We start from the raw sequence: 17,935 nt of genomic DNA on the forward strand, positions 1-17,935 counted from the left end.
TTCTGGCACTGCTCAGGTGTTATGAGAGCCCAGGTTGCTCTGATAGTGGCCTTCAACTCTTCTGCGTTTTTGGGTCTGGCATTCTGCATCTTCCTTTTCACAATACCCCACAGATTTTCTATGGGGCTAAGGTCAGGGGAGTTGGCGGGCCAATTTAGAACAGAAATACCATGGTCCGTAAACCAGGCACGGGTAGATTTTGCGCTGTGTGCAGGCGCCAAGTCCTGTTGGAACTTGAAATCTCCATCTCCATAGAGCAGGTCAGCAGCAGGAAGCATGAAGTGCTTTAAAACTTGCTGGTAGATGGCTGCGTTGACCCTGGATCTCAGGAAACAGAGTGGACCGACACCAGCAGATGACATGGCACCCCAAACCATCACCCAACCATGCAAATGTTGCATTTCCTTTGGAAATCGAGGTCCCAGAGTCTGGAGGAAGACAGGAGAGGCACAGGATCCACGTTGCCTGAAGTCTAGTGTAAAGTTTCCACCATCAGTGATGGTTTGGGGTGCCATGTCATCTGCTGGTGTCGGTCCACTCTGTTTCCTGAGATCCAGGGTCAACGCAGCCGTCTACCAGCAAGTTTTAGAGCACTTCATGCTTCCTGCTGCTGACCTGCTCTATGGAGATGGAGATTTCAAGTTCCAACAGGACTTGGCGCCTGCACACAGCGCAAAATCTACCCGTGCCTGGTTTACGGACCATGGTATTTCTGTTCTAAATTGGCCCGCCAACTCCCCTGACCTTAGCCCCATAGAAAATCTGTGGGGTATTGTGAAAAGGAAGATGCAGAATGCCAGACCCAAAAACGCAGAAGAGTTGAAGGCCACTATCAGAGCAACCTGGGCTCTCATAACACCTGAGCAGTGCCAGAAACTCATCGACTCCATGCCACGCCGCATTAACGCAGTAATTGAGGCAAAAGGAGCTCCAACCAAGTATTGAGTATTGTACATGCTCATATTTTTCATTTTCATACTTTTCAGTTGGCCAACATTTCTAAAAATCCCTTTTTTGTATTAGCCTTAAGTAATATTCTAATTTTGTGACACACGGAATTTTGGATTTTCATTTGTTGCCACTTCAAATCATCAAAATTAAATGAAATAAACATTTGAATGCATCAGTCTGTGTGCAATGAATAAATATAATGTACAAGTTACACCTTTTGAATGCAATTACTGAAATAAATCAAGTTTTTCAAAATATTCTAATTTACTGGCTTTTACCTGTATAATGTAGGAACCAGAATATTAATAACAGAAAGAAACAACCCTTTTGTGTGAATGAGTGTAAATGGGGGAGGGAGGTTTTTGGGGTTGGTGCACTAATTGTAAGTGCATCTTGTGTTTTTTATGTTGATTTAATTAAAAAATATATATATATATATTTTTTTTTTTAATTTCTTGTGCAGCCCGGTACCAATCGATCCACAGACCGGTACCGGGCCGCGGCCCGGTGGTTGGGGATCACTGTCATACATCACATATTCAGCAAATTATGTGAATTACGGTACTTTATTAATACTTATCTATTCATGTGAACTTTATCATGTATAGTGCATCCGGAAAGTATTCACAACGCTTCACTTTTTCCATATTTTGTTATGTTATGCGGGCCAGATCCGGCCCTCAAATAACTTATCTATGGCCCCCGGGATGATATTTGATTAGTATTACAACCGGCCCGCAGGTTGTAATACTAGGTTCGTGCAAAACTAGGCTGTTTTGCACGCACCAATACTTCATTAGTGTTGGCGCTATACATTTTTAAAATGGGGTCCCAGGGACCCCATCAGGTCATAAAAATGGGGTCCCACAGTACATTTTTGGGGTCCCACTTTTTTGTAACCGTTTTGAAAACAAGTGATAAATGTATGCATTATCCTGTTATATCTCACATTCTATATTGAGTTTTGGAAAAAGGTTGTCATAAACGTTACTTAATTCATTAAAAAAATAATACAAAAGAAAACAAATTGTTATGCATATGTAAATGTATTCAGTTATAAACATTCATTCACTTTCTTCTTTCCTTCATGGATCTAAACTTTACCGCTGCCGGTATTTGTTTCTATATTTTTATTGTAATATTTTCAGAATGTGTTTCCTCAATTTTTGGCCAAAGTAAGACAAAGGAAACAATCTGAAGTTGTCTTTAATTTTTAGTTTTAATGCCATGATATTAATAGTCCGACCCGCGTGTGCACAGATTTTTCTCCATGCGGCCCCTGAGCTAAAATGAGTTTGACACCCCTGGGTTATAGCCTTATTCTAAAATAGAATCCATTCATTTTTGTCTTTAAAATTCTACACAAAGTATCTCATTATGACAATGTGAAAACGTTTTTTTAGAGCTTTTTGCAAATGTATTAACAATACAAAACCAAGAAGTGACATTATTATTCACAGCCTTTACTGTATACTTTATTACTGCATATTTGGCAGATATTAAAGTATTTTTGAATCAGTTGAAACAGCATACACCTGAGCTCACTTTTGAGTTTCATGGCAAGGGCTGTGAATACTTTTGCACTTAAATGTGATTTCTTAGTTGTTTTATATTTAATAGGCAAAAATCTCAAAGAAAACTTCACATTGTCATAACAGAAAATGAACTTATTTCATTTTGGAATAATGCTGTAACATAACAAAAAATAGAAAAAGTCAAATGTTGTGAATACTTTCCGGATGCACCGAATTTATTAGTGTTGCAGATTGAGTACAGGAAGTAAACACGTGCTAGCAAATACTATGAACCGGAAAAGGTGTAGGATTAAATAAGGTCCGTGTACCTTCCATTCTTAAAATGTCCATTTCTGAAACACAAATCAAAAAACAAAGTTAGGGCCGTTTTTCGATTTTTACTATACAGGTAAAAGCCAGTAAATTAGAATATTTTGAAAAACTTGATTTATTTCAGTAATTGCATTCAAAAGGTGTAACTTGTACATTATATTTATTCATTGCACACAGACTGATGCATTCAAATGTTTATTTCATTTAATTTTGATGATTTGAAGTGGCAACAAATGAAAATCCAAAATTCCGTGTGTCACAAAATTAGAATATTACTTAAGGCTAATACAAAAAAGGGATTTTTAGAAATGTTGGCCAACTGAAAAGTATGAAAATGAAAAATATGAGCATGTACAATACTCAATACTTGGTTGGAGCTCCTTTTGCCTCAATTACTGCGTTAATGCGGCGTGGCATGGAGTCGATGAGTTTCTGGCACTGCTCAGGTGTTATGAGAGCCCAGGTTGCTCTGATAGTGGCCTTCAACTCTTCTGCGTTTTTGGGTCTGGCATTCTGCATCTTCCTTTTCACAATACCCCACAGATTTTCTATGGGGCTAAGGTCAGGGGAGTTGGCGGGCCAATTTAGAACAGAAATACCATGGTCCGTAAACCAGGCACGGGTAGATTTTGCGCTGTGTGCAGGCGCCAAGTCCTGTTGGAACTTGAAATCTCCATCTCCATAGAGCAGGTCAGCAGCAGGAAGCATGAAGTGCTCTAAAACTTGCTGGTAGACGGCTGCGTTGACCCTGGATCTCAGGAAACAGAGTGGACCGACACCAGCTGGACTGCTGCTGAGTGGTCCAAAGTCATGTTTTCTGACGAAAGCAAATTTTGCATTTCCTTTGGAAATCGAGGTCCCAGAGTCTGGAGGAAGACAGGAGAGGCACAGGATCCACGTTGCCTGAAGTCTAGTGTAAAGTTTCCACCATCAGTGATGGTTTGGGGTGCCATGTCATCTGCTGGTGTCGGTCCACTCTGTTTCCTGAGATCCAGGGTCAACGCAGCCGTCTACCAGCAAGTTTTAGAGCACTTCATGCTTCCTGCTGCTGACCTGCTCTATGGAGATGGAGATTTCAAGTTCCAACAGGACTTGGCGCCTACACACAGCGCAAAATCTACCCGTGCCTGGTTTACGGACCATGGTATTTCTGTTCTAAATTGGCCCGCCAACTCCCCTGACCTTAGCCCCATAGAAAATCTGTGGGGTATTGTGAAAAGGAAGATGCAGAATGCCAGACCCAAAAACGCAGAAGAGTTGAAGGCCACTATCAGAGCAACCTGGGCTCTCATAACACCTGAGCAGTGCCAGAAACTCATCGACTCCATGCCACGCCGCATTAACGCAGTAATTGAGGCAAAAGGAGCTCCAACCAAGTATTGAGTATTGTACATGCTCATATTTTTCATTTTCATACTTTTCAGTTGGCCAACATTTCTAAAAATCCCTTTTTTGTATTAGCCTTAAGTAATATTCTCATTTTGTGACACACGGAATTTTGGATTTTCATTTGTTGCCACTTCAAATCATCAAAATTAAATGAAATAAACATTTGAATGCATCAGTCTGTGTGCAATGAATAAATATAATGTACAAGTTACACCTTTTGAATGCAATTACTGAAATAAATCAAGTTTTTCAAAATATTCTAATTTACTGGCTTTTACCTGTATATGGCAGATTTTAAAACAAACAAAAAAGGGTTGATTTTCATTAAAATATTGCCATGAAATAGATTTTTGTGCCGTTTTCCTATTATGGATTTTTATTTTTCCAGATAAACACAAAAATCCAATTCATGTTCATCCAAAATGCAAAAATGTGTGTTTATCTGTGTGATGACAAATTGAACCGGAAGCAGTATTTAAGCTTTTCTTTTGTGTTTAGCATGATTTTAGCATAACGCTAACACCTTTGTTCAGCAGGAGTTCTAGTGTCTTTTTTTTTTTTTTTAAAGTGTCATTAAATAGTTGTCCAATTTTTGTTTGAGAAATAAAAATAGAAAAAATGGCCGATAATTCGTTTTTTGATTTGCATTGTTACCGTTATGCTAAAAACACGCTAAACGCGAAGGAAAAACTCAAATACTGCTTCCGGTTGAATTTGTCATCACACATGTAAACACACATTTTTGCATTTTGGATTAACATGAATTTGATTTTTGCGTTTATCTGGAAAAATTAAAATCCATAAAAGGAAAACATCACAAAATCCAATTGTATGGCAACATTTGAATGAAAATCAACCCTTTTTAGTTTGTCTTAAAATCTGTCATATACAATAAAAAAATAGAAAAACGGCCCTAATTTAGTTTTTTGATTTGCGTTTCAGAATTGGAAATAAAATAAACAGAAGGTACACAAACCAAATAAGGTCCTCTTCTTCCTACCCCTTTTTGCACATGTGGAAGTGGAAGTGCGACACTGTCAGTATGTGATGTACCACATTTTAATTGTATTCATGTCTGAAATATACTAATACCATAACCTTTAATACAAAATTGCAGCTCGATATTTACACTTCTCTAATTATTTATTCATTCATAGCAATGATCATATTTATTTCTCGGTCATGTATCCTATAGTTTTTTGTTTTTTTTGTTTTCATGAAAGGTAAAAGTAACATACAATAGTGATACATTGTAATAGCCATAGCAATTGTTGTGTAGTTTTGCTAAATTATTGGCCACTTGGCGAGTCCATTCCGCCGATTATTCTTTTCAGCATCATACAGTATGTAACCTAAGGAAATTAGAATTACACTATAATTCAACTAGAAAAAAATAGAATTAGAATCATTTAAAATATTTGTTTATATATTTTAATTTTTTTGTTGCCACAGCTGTTACATATACTGTAATATTGTACATGGTAATTGGGATTTGTTATATATTCTATATATTATATCATTTATATATTATATACTGTATGTATAGAATGTAAATATTATCATATATGTTATATTTTCTATTGCCACTATGGTACACTTTTAGTATACTTTATACCTTTTGTTTTCACCCTCTTCTTGTGCCCTTGTGTGCATTATCCTTTCCATCCTTTGTAACTAAGCTATTGGGTGGAACAATTTCCCCTGGGGATCAAGTCTAAATAATTCCATTTGGAGAAATAATGCACCTATAATATCAAATTATTGTAAAAACTTAATTAATCTATTAGTAACAATTTTCTTAACCCAGTGCTTTTTTTGGTTAGCCTATTTTGATAGGGAAAAATACCACGATATTAATACTGAAAAAACAAAAGCATATGTGGGTTCCATGTAAATATTAGTTATTTTAATTGTTTAAATGAAAACAATTCTAATTAAAGCTGCAAGCAGCATTGGTCGGGCCCGCATATTTGGCAGGTGCTAGTCCTAAGTGTCCCAATACTTTTGTTCAGTTTTCGTCATAAGTGTCCCAATACTTTTGTCTACTTTTAGTCCGAATTCTCCCAATACTTTTGTCTAGTGTACCTACCTTGTCTGCATTGTGTGGGCACGCTGGTGCTTCCTGCTTTTAAGCAGCCTTCTTGAAAAAACAGCAGCATCAGCGCAGCGGCTCTTTGAAGGGTCATAAAATCAAAACCGGAGCCGGTATTAAAACTCTTTCGATAACTTTTAATCAAAAGGGTTCAATCTCTCTCCTGTGTTAGTTTGAAGCCGAAACAACAAACACGCTCAGAGGAGATAATGTTTGAAGAAAGGTGACCGGTTTTTACAAAAATGTTGTGTTGAAGGGGGAATAGCAAGCTTCTTGTAGATTTTTGCTGGGGGTTGTCAATTTATGAAATGTAGGTCTAAGTGAGACCTACATAGAGGTTTTTGTTTCATGTCTCTCCGACCTTCCCAGTGGGAGTTACAGGCAGTTATGTCATTTTTTCTCCCGAGGAACAGTTTTTTCTCCGTTTTATTAAAAAATTGCTCTAGAGCGCAATTTTTAAATTTGGGGTTAGGTTTTTTTATTAGATCACAATTTTTGCCAGTCCTGATGTGTGCGTTCAGTTTGGTGAGTTTTGAAGCATGTTAAGGGGGTCAAATTACAGCTCGAAAAGGCAAAAGTGACTGTTTTTGGTACTTTTTTGTCTTGAAGGGGGAATTGTCAACTTCCTGTTGATTTTTGCCCGAGGATATACAATTATGAAAACTAGGTCTAAGTCAAACCTACATAGAGGTTTTTGTTTCATGTCTCTCCGACCTTCCTAGTGGGAGTTACAGGCAGTCTAGTTTTCTTTTTTTCCTAGGGGGCGCTAAAGCGCAATTTTGAGTTTTGGGGTTCAGTTTTTTTATTAAAAGACAATTTTCGCAGTGGGTCAAATATGGTGAGTTTTGAAGCATGTTAAGTGGGTCAAATTAGTGCTCAAAGAGGCGGCGGAAGAATAATAATAAAGAAAGAATAAAACCTTACAAATTCAATAGGTCCTTATGTCCCATTGCATAAGGACTCCCTGTGGGAGTCCTTATGCAATGGGACATGCGGGCCCTAATTATTGCACTGAATATCCCATATACAACATGACAATCAACACGGCAAGTAAAAAAATTAGGAGGTAGAGAACGTGACAGAAAGGTGAATAAAAATGTGGCTTAATCGAGCCCGTAAAAGAGAGATTTCAATAAATCTTTCATTGTCAGTCTTCGGCCCGGAGGGACATTTGTAAATTGGCCTTCTCGTCCTCCTTCATCCATAAAGTCCTTGTGTTGGTTGAGTGAGGCAGGGTGAAATAAATTGAAGAGAAAAGATGTCCTTGATGCTTCCAACGTCAAGTGTCGAAGCTTTTAGTCACTTTTGACTGTCCTTTTTTCTACTGCAAGGAAAGTTGAATAATGACGGCCGCTACTTTAAAATGTACGTTACTTTCAGTGATTCCACTGCAGCAAGGGAGGAAAATTTTGCATTTCCTTTGGAAATCGAGGTCCCAGAGTCTGGAGGAAGACAGGAGAGGCACAGGATCCACGTTGCCTGAAGTCTAGTGTAAAGTTTCCACCATCAGTGATGGTTTGGGGTGCCATGTCATCTGCTGGTGTCGGTCCACTCTGTTTCCTGAGATCCAGGGTCAACACAGCTGTCTACCAGCAAGTTTTAGAGCACTTCATGCTTCCTGCTGCTGACCTGCTCTATGGAGATGGAGATTTCAAGTTCCAACAGGACTTGGCGCCTGCACACATCGCAAAATCTACCCGTGCCTGGTTTACGGACCATGGTATTTCTGTTCTAAATTGGCCCGCCAACTCCCCTGACCTTAGCCCCATAGAAAATCTGTGGGGTATTGTGAAAAGGAAGATGCAGAATGCCAGACCCAAAAACGCAGAAGAGTTGAAGGCCACTATCAGAGCAACCTGGGCTCTCATAACACCTGAGCAGTGCCAGAAACTCATCGACTCCATGCCACGCCGCATTAACGCAGTAATTGAGGCAAAAGGAGCTCCAACCAAGTATTGAGTATTGTACATGCTCATATTTTTCATTTTCATACTTTTCAGTTGGCCAACATTTCTAAAAATCCCTTTTTTGTATTAGCCTTAAGTAATATTCTAATTTTGTGAAACACGGAATTTTGGATTTTCATTTGTTGCCACTTCAAATCATCAAAATTAAATGAAATAAACATTTGAATGCATCAGTCTGTGTGCAATGAATAAATATAATGTACAAGTTACACCTTTTGAATGCAATTACTGAAATAAATCAAGTTTTTCAAAATATTCTAATTTACTGGCTTTTACCTGTATATATATGTATGAAATACTTGACTTGGTGAATTCTAGCTGTCAATATACTCCTCCCCTCTTAACCACGCCCCCAACCACGCCCCGCCCCACCCCGACCACGACCCCACCCCTCACCTCCCGAAATCGGAGGTCTCAAGGTTGGCAAGTATGGCTTAAAGTCCCATGAAGGAACTTCACATGTTTACATTTGCACAATTCATCATATCTGAAAAGGAGTAGGAAAAAGCAGAGTTTATTAATCCCAGCAGTTTCTCCTTACATAATACTGGTAATCCAACGTATGCTAAGTAAAAAAAAAAAGTGCCGAGTCAACAGTCTGTCCTTCAGGTTATGTGATTTGTTCCTCCGCAAAGACAGCGTTCACTGTCCCTTGTGACTTTTACCGACGCCGTCAAACATCCTCCGCGCTTTTATTCAATCTGCACGACTGTTTACCCGCCGCCCGGACACTTATCCAGTTGGCTCTCCTCGGCATCGAGCGCCGCCATCGTGCCGCATGAACTATTACATTTACAGAAGGAGAGTCAATCCCGCCGAGCCCCCGTGTGCCCCGCCGACCCCACGCAGGATGAGCGACTCCTCCAGACTGCTGAACCAGACGCCAAATGGTATTAAAGAGCTGGAGCGCCGCCAGACGGGCCTCACATCGCAGAATCTAATTATTCGACCTTGAAGTAAAAGCCTTCACAGAGTGCTGTGGCGGCCATCTTTTGTGTTGTTTTGTTGTCTGTTCTTTGTCTCTGTAGTTGTTGTGCTGTTTACATGACAGTAAAGTAGCAATGGACTTGTAATACTTATCTTTATTGTTTGCTGCTAACCGTTAGCATGACTAGGAATGGGTACCTTTCACATTTTAATCAATATGATACCAACTGCCAGAACCTGCACTGCAAAAAGTCAGTGTTCAAAAACAAGAAAAAAAAAATGAGGGGTATTTTATTTGAACTAAGCAAAATTATCTACCAATAGAACAAGCAAATTTGGCTTGTCAAGACTTTCCAAAACAAGTAAAACAAGCAGCATTGGTCGGGCCCGCGTATTTGGCAGGTGCTAGTCCTAAGTGTCCCAATACTTTTGTCAAGTTTTAGTCCCAAGTGTCCCAATACTTTTGTCAAGTTTTAGTCCCAATTATCCCAATACTTTTGTCCAGTTTTCGGCCTAAATGTCCCAATACTTTTGTCCAGTGGTAGTCATAAGTGTCCCAATACTTTTGTCTACTTTTAGTCCGAAGTGTCCCAAGACTTTTGTCTAGTGTACCTACCTTGTCTGCATTGTGTGGGCACGCTGGTGCTTCCTGCTTTTAAACAGCCATCTTAAAAAAACAGCAGCGCAGCAGCATCAGCGCAGCGGGTCTTTGAAGGCTCATAAAATCAAAACCGGAGCAGTTATAAAAATTATTTCGATAAGTTTTATTTGGAAGGGTTCAATCTCTCTCCTGTGTTAGTTTGAAGCCGAAACGACAAACGCGCTCAGAGGAGATAATGTTTGAAGAGAAGTGACCGGTTTATAAAAAAAATTTGTTTTGAAGGGGAAATTGCAAACTTCCTGTTGATTTTTGCTGAGGGTTGTCAATCTATTTTAGCCAGTCCTGATGTGTGTGTTCAGTTTGGTGAGTTTTGAAGCATGTTAAGGGGGTCAAATTACAGCTCAAAGAGGCAAAAGTGACTGTGTTTAGTACTTTTTTGTCTTGAAGGGGGAATTGCCAACTTCCTGTTGATTTTTGCCCGAGAATATACTATTATGAAATCTAGGTCTAAGTCACACCTACATAAAGGTTTTTGTTTCATGTCTCTCCGACCTTCCTAGTGGGAGTTACAGGCAGTCTAGTTTTTTTTTTCCGTAGGGGGCGCTAGAGCGCAGTTTTGAGGTTTGGTTTTTTGATAAAACGTTTTGCCGTATATTACTGATGTGTGTGTAAAATTTGGTGAGTTTTGAAGTATGTTAGGGGGGTCAAATTACAGCGCAAAGTTGCGGAATAATAATAATAATAATAATTAAAGCTGCAAGCAGCGTTGGTTGGGCCCGCGTATTTGGCAGGTGCTAGTCCTAAGTGTCCCAATACTTTTGTCTACTTTTAGTCTGAAGTGTCCCAAGACTTTTGTCTAGTGTACCTACCTTGTCTGCATTGTGTGGGCACGTTGGTGCTTCCTGCTTTTGAGCAGCCATCTTAAAAAAACAGCACCGCAGGAGCATCAGTGCAGCGGGTCTTTGAAGGGTCATAAAATCAAAACCGGAGCAGGTATCACAACTCTTTCGCCAACTTTTAATCAGAAGGGTTCAATCTCTCTCCTGTGTTAGTTTGAAGCCGAAACAACAAACGGGCTCAGAGGAGATAATTTTTGAAGAAAGGTGACCGGTTTTTACAAAAATGTTGTGTTGAAGGGGGAATAGCAAACTTCCTGTATATTTTTGCTGGGGGTTGTCAATTTATGAAATGTAGGTCTAAGGGAGACCTACATAGAGGTTTTTGTTTCATCTCTCTCCGACTTTCCCAGTGGGAGTTACAGGCAGTTTTGTCAGATTTTTCATCCGAGGAGCAGTTTTTTGTGCGTTTTATTAAAAAATTGCTGTAGAGCACAATTTTTAGATTTGGGGTTAGGTTTTTTCATTAGATCACAGTTTTAGCCAGTCCTGATGTGTGTGTTCAGTTCGGTGAGTTTTGAAGCATGTTAAGGGGGTCAAATTACAGTGCAAAGAGGCAAATGTGACTGTTTTTAGTACTTTTTTGTCTTGAAGGGGGAATTGCTAACTTCCTGTTGATTTTAGCCCGAGAATGTACCATTATGAAAGTTAGGTCTGAGTCAGACCTACATAGAGGATTTTGTTTCATGTCTTTCCGACCTTCCTAGTGGGAGTTACAGGCAGTCTAGTTTTTTTTTTTCCTAGGGGGCGCTAGAGCGCAATTTTGATTATTGCAGTTTTTTTTTTTTTATTAAAAGACAATTTTCGCAGGTCCTGATGTGTGGGTCAAATTTGGTGAGTTTTGAAGCATGTTAAGTGGGTCAAATTAGTGCTCAAAGAGGCGGCGGAAGAATAAAGAAAGAATAAAGAATAATAATAAAACCTTAGAAATACAATAGGTCCTTATGTCCCATTGCGGGCCCTAATAATAATAAGAAAGAATAAAACCTTACAAATTCAATAGGTCCTTATGTCCCATTGCATAAGGACTCCCTTTGGGAGTCCATTTGCAATGGGCCATGCGGGCCCTAATAATAATAATAAAGAATAAAACCTTACAAATTCAATAGGTCCTTATGTCCCATTGCATAAGGACTCCCTTTGGGAGTCCTTATGCAATGGGCCATGCGGGCCCTAATTAGCTAACCTCAATGAACCCAAAGATACCTTAAAATAAGTATATTCTCACTAATAACAAGTGCACTTTTCTTGGTAGAAAAAAAAGAGACCCTTTTGCTCAATATGTTGAAAAATATTCTTAAATGAAGTAAATGCTAGTGCCATTATCTTGACATAATGATATGCGCTCGGCATCATGATTTTTTTTTTCACGCTTGAAGTAAGAATTTATTACTTTAAAAAAGTAGTTTTATACTTGTGAGTGTTGATGACACAGCTTTGCAACACTTGATATTCTAGTTTCAAGCATGTTTTACTCAATATAGGTCATCAAATCTCAGCAACAAGCTGTAATATCTTACTGAGATCATTTAGGACCAAAACACTTAAAACAAGTAAAACACTCTAACATAAAATCTGCTTAGTGAGAAGAATTATCTTATCAGACAGAAAATAAGCAAATATCACCCTTATTAGAGATATTTCATCTTACAAACCCCGTTTCCATATGAGTTGGGAAATTGTGTTAGATGTAAATATAAACGGAATACAATGATTTGCAAATCCTTTTCAACCCATATTCAGTTGAATGCACTACAAAGACAACATATTTGATGTTCAAACTCATAAACATTTTTTTTGTGCAAATAATCATTAACTTTAGAATTGGATGCCAGCAACACGTGACAAAGAAGTTGGGAAAGGTGGCAATAAATACTGATAAAGTTGAGGAATGCTCATCAAACACTTATTTGGAACATCCCACAGGTGAACAGGCAAATTGGGAACAGGTGGGTGCCATGATTGGGTACAAAAGTAGATTCCATGAAATGCTCAGTCGTTCACAAACAAGGATGGGGCGAGGGTCACCACTTTGTCAACAAATGCGTGAGCAAATTGTTGAACAGTTTAAGAAAAACCTTTCTCAACCAGCCATTGCAAGGAATTTAGGGATTTCACCATCTACGGTCCGTAATATCATCAAAGGGTTCAGAGAATCTGGAGAAATCACTGCACGTAAGCAGCTAAGCCCGTGACCTCCCATCCCTCATGCTGTACTGCATCAACAAGCGACATCAGTGTGTAAAGGATATCACCACTTGGGCTCAGGAACACTTCAAAAACCCACTGTCAGTAACTACAGTTGGTCACTACATCTGTAAGTGCAAGTTAAAACTCTCCTATGCAAGGCGAAAACCGTTTATCAACAACACCCAGAAACGCCGTCGGCTTCGCTGGGCCTGAGCTCATCTAAGATGGACTGATACAAAGTGGAAAAGTGTTCTGTGGTCTGACGAGTCCACATTTCAAATTGTTTTTGGAAACTGTGGACGTCGTGTCCTCCGGACCGAAGAGGAATGGTACCATCCGGATTGTTATAGGCGCAAAGTGTAAAAGCCAGCATGTGTGATGGTATGGGGGTGTATTAGTGCCCAAGACATGGGTAACTTACACATCTGTGAAGGCGCCATTAATGCTGAAAGGTACATACAGGTTTTGGAGCAACATATGTTGCCATCCAAGCAACGTTACCATGGACGCCCCTGCTTATTTCAGCAAGACAATGCCAAGCCACGTGTTACATCAACGTGGCTTCATAGTAAAAGAGTGCGGGTACTAGACTGGCCTGCCTGTAGTCCAGACATTGAAAATGTGTGGCGCATTATGAAGCCTAAAATAGCACAACAGACTGTTGAACAATTTAAGCTGTACATCAAGCAAGAATGGGAAAGAATTCCACCTGAGAAGCTTAAAAAATGTGTCTCCTCAGTTCCCAAACGTTTACTGAGTGTTGTTAAAAGGAAAGGCCATGTAACACAGTGGTGAACATGCCCTTTCCCAACTACTTTGGCACGTGTTGCAGCCATGAAATTCTAAGTTAATGATTATTTGCAAAAAAAAAAATAAAGTTTATGAGTTTGATCATCAAATATGTTGTCTTTGTAGCATATTCAATTGAATATGGGTTGAAAAGGATTTGCAAATCATTGTATTCCGTTTATATTTACATGTAACACAATTTCCCAACTCATATGGAAACGGGGTTTGTACTTTAAGTATTGCATTTATTACACACCAGCTGTTTGATTGTGACATGCATCCTAGTTGTAGAGGTGTTGAAATCGCCATGTAAAATAGTCATCAGTAGCATCCATCCATCCATCTTCTTCCGCTTATCCGAGGTCGGGTCGCGGGGGCAGCAGCCTAAGCAGGGAAGCCCAGACTTCCCTCTCCCCAGCCACTTCGTCCAGCTCCTCCCGGGGGATCCCGAGGCGTTCCCAGGCCAGCCGGGAGACATAGTCTTCCCAACGTGTCATGGGTCTTCCTCGTGGCCTCCTACCGGTCGGACGTGCCCTAAACACCTCCCTAGGGAGGCGTTCGGGTGGCATCCTGACCAGATGCCCGAACCACCTCATCTGGCTCCTCTCCATGTGGAGGAGCAGCGGCTTTACTTTAAGCTCCCCCCGGATGACAGAGCTTCTCACCCTATCTCTAAGGGAGAGCCCCGCCACCCGGCGGAGGAAACTCATTTGGGCCGCTTGTACCCGTGATCTTGTCCTTTCGGTCATAACCCAAAGCTCATGACCATAGGTGAGGATGGGAACATAGATCGACCGGTAAATTGAGAACTTTGCCTTCCGGCTCAGCTCCTTCTTCACCACAACGGATCGATACAGCGTCCGCATTACTGAAGACGCCGCACCGATCCGCCTGTCGATCTCACGATCCACTCTTCCCTCACTTGTGAACAAGACTCCGAGGTACTTGAACTCCTCCACTTGGGGCAAGATCTCCTCCCCAACCCGGAGATGGCACTCCACCCTTTTCCGGGCGAGAACCATGGACTCGGACTTGGAGGTGCTGATTCTCAAATCAGGAGCATGTCTATGGAAAATCCAACGTAACTTAAAGCTGCGACCAGCGTTGAACGGGCCCTGGCCCCCCCTTGCACATCAGGGTTTACACAAGTCAGCGGGCACGCATGGCGCATGCGATCACGTCTTAACGGGTGATCTGACCCACCACCAAAAATTTCAGGAATACTAACATGCTTAAGTTAGCATGTTAACAGTTAACACGTATCAAGTGCCAAGTTCTATGACTCTGAGGTGTACGGCTACAATTTAGCTAAAAAAGTGATGTAAAGAAAGCAAAAGTTGAAGTAGCTCGTTCTTAATATATCCTAAACTATCTTATTTACGACACTTCAAAGTGTAGTAACTTTTATGGCAATATTTTAATGAAAATCAACCCTTTTTTGTTTGTTTTCAAATCTGCCGTATATAGTAAAAATCGAAAAAACGGCCCTAACTTTGTTTTTTGATTGGCGTTTCAGAATTGGAATTAGAATGAACGGACGGTACACGGACCATTTTTTTATAATGCATTCTAAATATTAAATAAACTTAAATAAAAGTCAGCGGAGCCAATGGGAGCTCCACTTTTTCGCCCATAAAATCCAATAAATAACCATCCAAAAAGCGCCAACAATACCCCATTTACATTTCGTGACTCGAATATTAACCAAGTATTAGTGACATTGTTATTATAAGTGCTAACGCAGACGAACAATTTCGACATGATCGACGCAGAGCTATTTCCTCGCTTCCTTGCTCCCTCGAAGTTTATTATAGACAGTGTTGGGACTAACGCGTTACTGTAACGCCGTTACTATCGGCGGTAACTAGTAATCTAACGCGTTATTTTTTATATTCAGTAACTCAGTTACCGTTACTACATGATGCGTTACTGCGTTATTTTGCGTTATTTTTTATGTAGTATCGGCTAGAAACTGAGAAGATCTGAGTGTTGCAGCGCTGCTGAAGAGGCGACAAAAAAGAGGCGCGCCGCGCGCTGTCTGTGTGTACGTGTGTGTGTGTGTGTGTGTGTGTGTGTGTGTGTGGGAGGGGGCGTGTCTGTGTCTACTATCAAGACGTCATGACGAACCCCGAAGCCGAGTTTCTTAAAATGGAGATATTTTCAGTACGTTTCTTTTATCGACCACAAAGAAAAGAACATTTTAGTTGAATGTAAGTTTCAAATCTGCTGAAACAGCGACAAAAACAACATGCTTCGACGAAGCTAGTAAAGAGACACACAGCGGCTGGATTTGAATGAGGCACTGCACACTGAAGGTACACACACTCTGTCAATTCTCTTATATACTCTTTCATTTTAGACTTTTAGAGTGTTTGATTATCACATCACTCTAAATGTTTAGACTATAAAGTTCACAAACCTAAAGAGGGATACTAGTGGGCCAGGCTAATATTTCCTTTTCTCTAAACTAAGTGGGGAAATGTGTAGAGTGTTCTGGGCTTCAGACATGATTTTATTTCACAATTCCTTGAGAGAAAAAAACGCCTGGTTAGGCTTTATGTATGTAGTGTGTGCCTTTCTTGTTTTACAGCTATGTTGTTATTATGCTGTTTGTTACTTATGTATGTTAAGTTGCAGCTATTTAAAATAGTTTTGTCAATTTGTTCTGGTCTGAAACAAATTGGCCCTTTAAAACATATCTTTGTCTTTGTGTGTTGTATGTAGAGCACATTGCTTAGCAGAGTTCAGTGATGCAAATGCATGTCAAGTTGATCAACAGATTGTATTATTCTCCAGTGCAATAACAGTACTGAAATGAAGGCTAAAAGGGCATTAAATGGGGCCTTAAAAAAATTAAAAAATATAAATAAGTAACTAAATAGTTACTTTTCACAGTAACGCATTACTTTTTGGTTTAAGTACCGTATTTTCCGCACTATAAGGCGCACCTAAAAACCACAAATGTTCTCAAAAGCTGACAGTGCGGCTTATAACCCGGTGCGCTTTATATATGGATAAATATTAAGATTCATTTTCATAAAGTTTCGGTCTCGCAACTTCGGTAAACAGCCGCCATCTTTTTTCCCGGTAGAACAGGAAGCGCTTCTTCTTCTACGCAAGCAACCGCCAAGGTAAGCACCCGCCCCCATAGAACAGGAAGCGCTCCTTCTTCTACTGTAAGCAACCACCCGCCCGCGTAGAAGAAGAAAAAGTGCGCGGATATACCGTACGTTTCATTTCCTTTGTGTGTTTACATCTGTAAAGACCACAAAATGGCTCCTACTAAGCGACAAGGATCCGGTTCATGAAAAGACGCAATCTCTCCATCCGCACACGGATTACTATTTCACAGCAACTGATATTCCTGTGAACCGCACTGTGGATACAACGGGAGCACGTACGGTGAATATTCGCACCACAGGGAATGAGAAGTCATCCTTCACTGTGGTTCTAGCTTGCCATGCTAATGGCCAGAAACTTCCACCCATGGTGATATTCAAAAGGAAGACCTTGCCAAAAGAGACCTTTCCAGCCGGCGTCATCATAAAAGCTAACTCGAAGGGATGGATGAAGAAAAGATGAGCGAGTGGTTAAGGTAAGTTTAAGTTTACGCGAAGAGGCCGGGTGGCTTTTTTCACGCAGCTCCGTCCATGTTGATATACGACTCCATGCGCGCCCACATCACGCTGGTTTTAATATATTATTAAAGTTTGACTGACCTATCCGACTGTTTTTTTGACATTCCTTTAGCGCAGTTAGATGCGGCTTACAACACGGGGCGGCTTATAGGTGGACAAAGTTTTGAAATATGCCGTTCATTGAAGGCGCGGCTTATAACCCAGGGCGCCTTATGGTGCGGAAAATACAGTATATATTTTTTCCCTTCTTTATTATGCATGTTCGGCTGGTGCGACTTATACTCCGAAAAATACGGTATTTGTATTAAAATAGGTCATGTTCAACCCAGTAAATTGATTTTGAATATCTGAGTTTAAGACACAGGTGTCAAACTCAAGGCCCGCGAAAGCCTGGAAAAAATGGGTTTAATAAAATACTTTATATATATATATATATATATATATATATATTTTTTTTTTTTTTACAAAATGCATTCGTTCTTTCAATTTTGACTGAAAAAAAAATTTCATATTTTAAACTTTAATATCTGATCATGCCAATTATATTTTATACTGTATTGCAAAACAATTTTTTGTGGGATAAAAACAAATAGTTAAATATCTGCTTGTCACCTTTATTTATGATTTTAAAGAAAGTTATACATAAAA

This window comes from Nerophis lumbriciformis, linkage group LG04 (assembly GCF_033978685.3).
Source record: "Nerophis lumbriciformis linkage group LG04, RoL_Nlum_v2.1, whole genome shotgun sequence".
Classification (NCBI taxonomy): Eukaryota; Metazoa; Chordata; class Actinopteri; order Syngnathiformes; family Syngnathidae; genus Nerophis; species Nerophis lumbriciformis.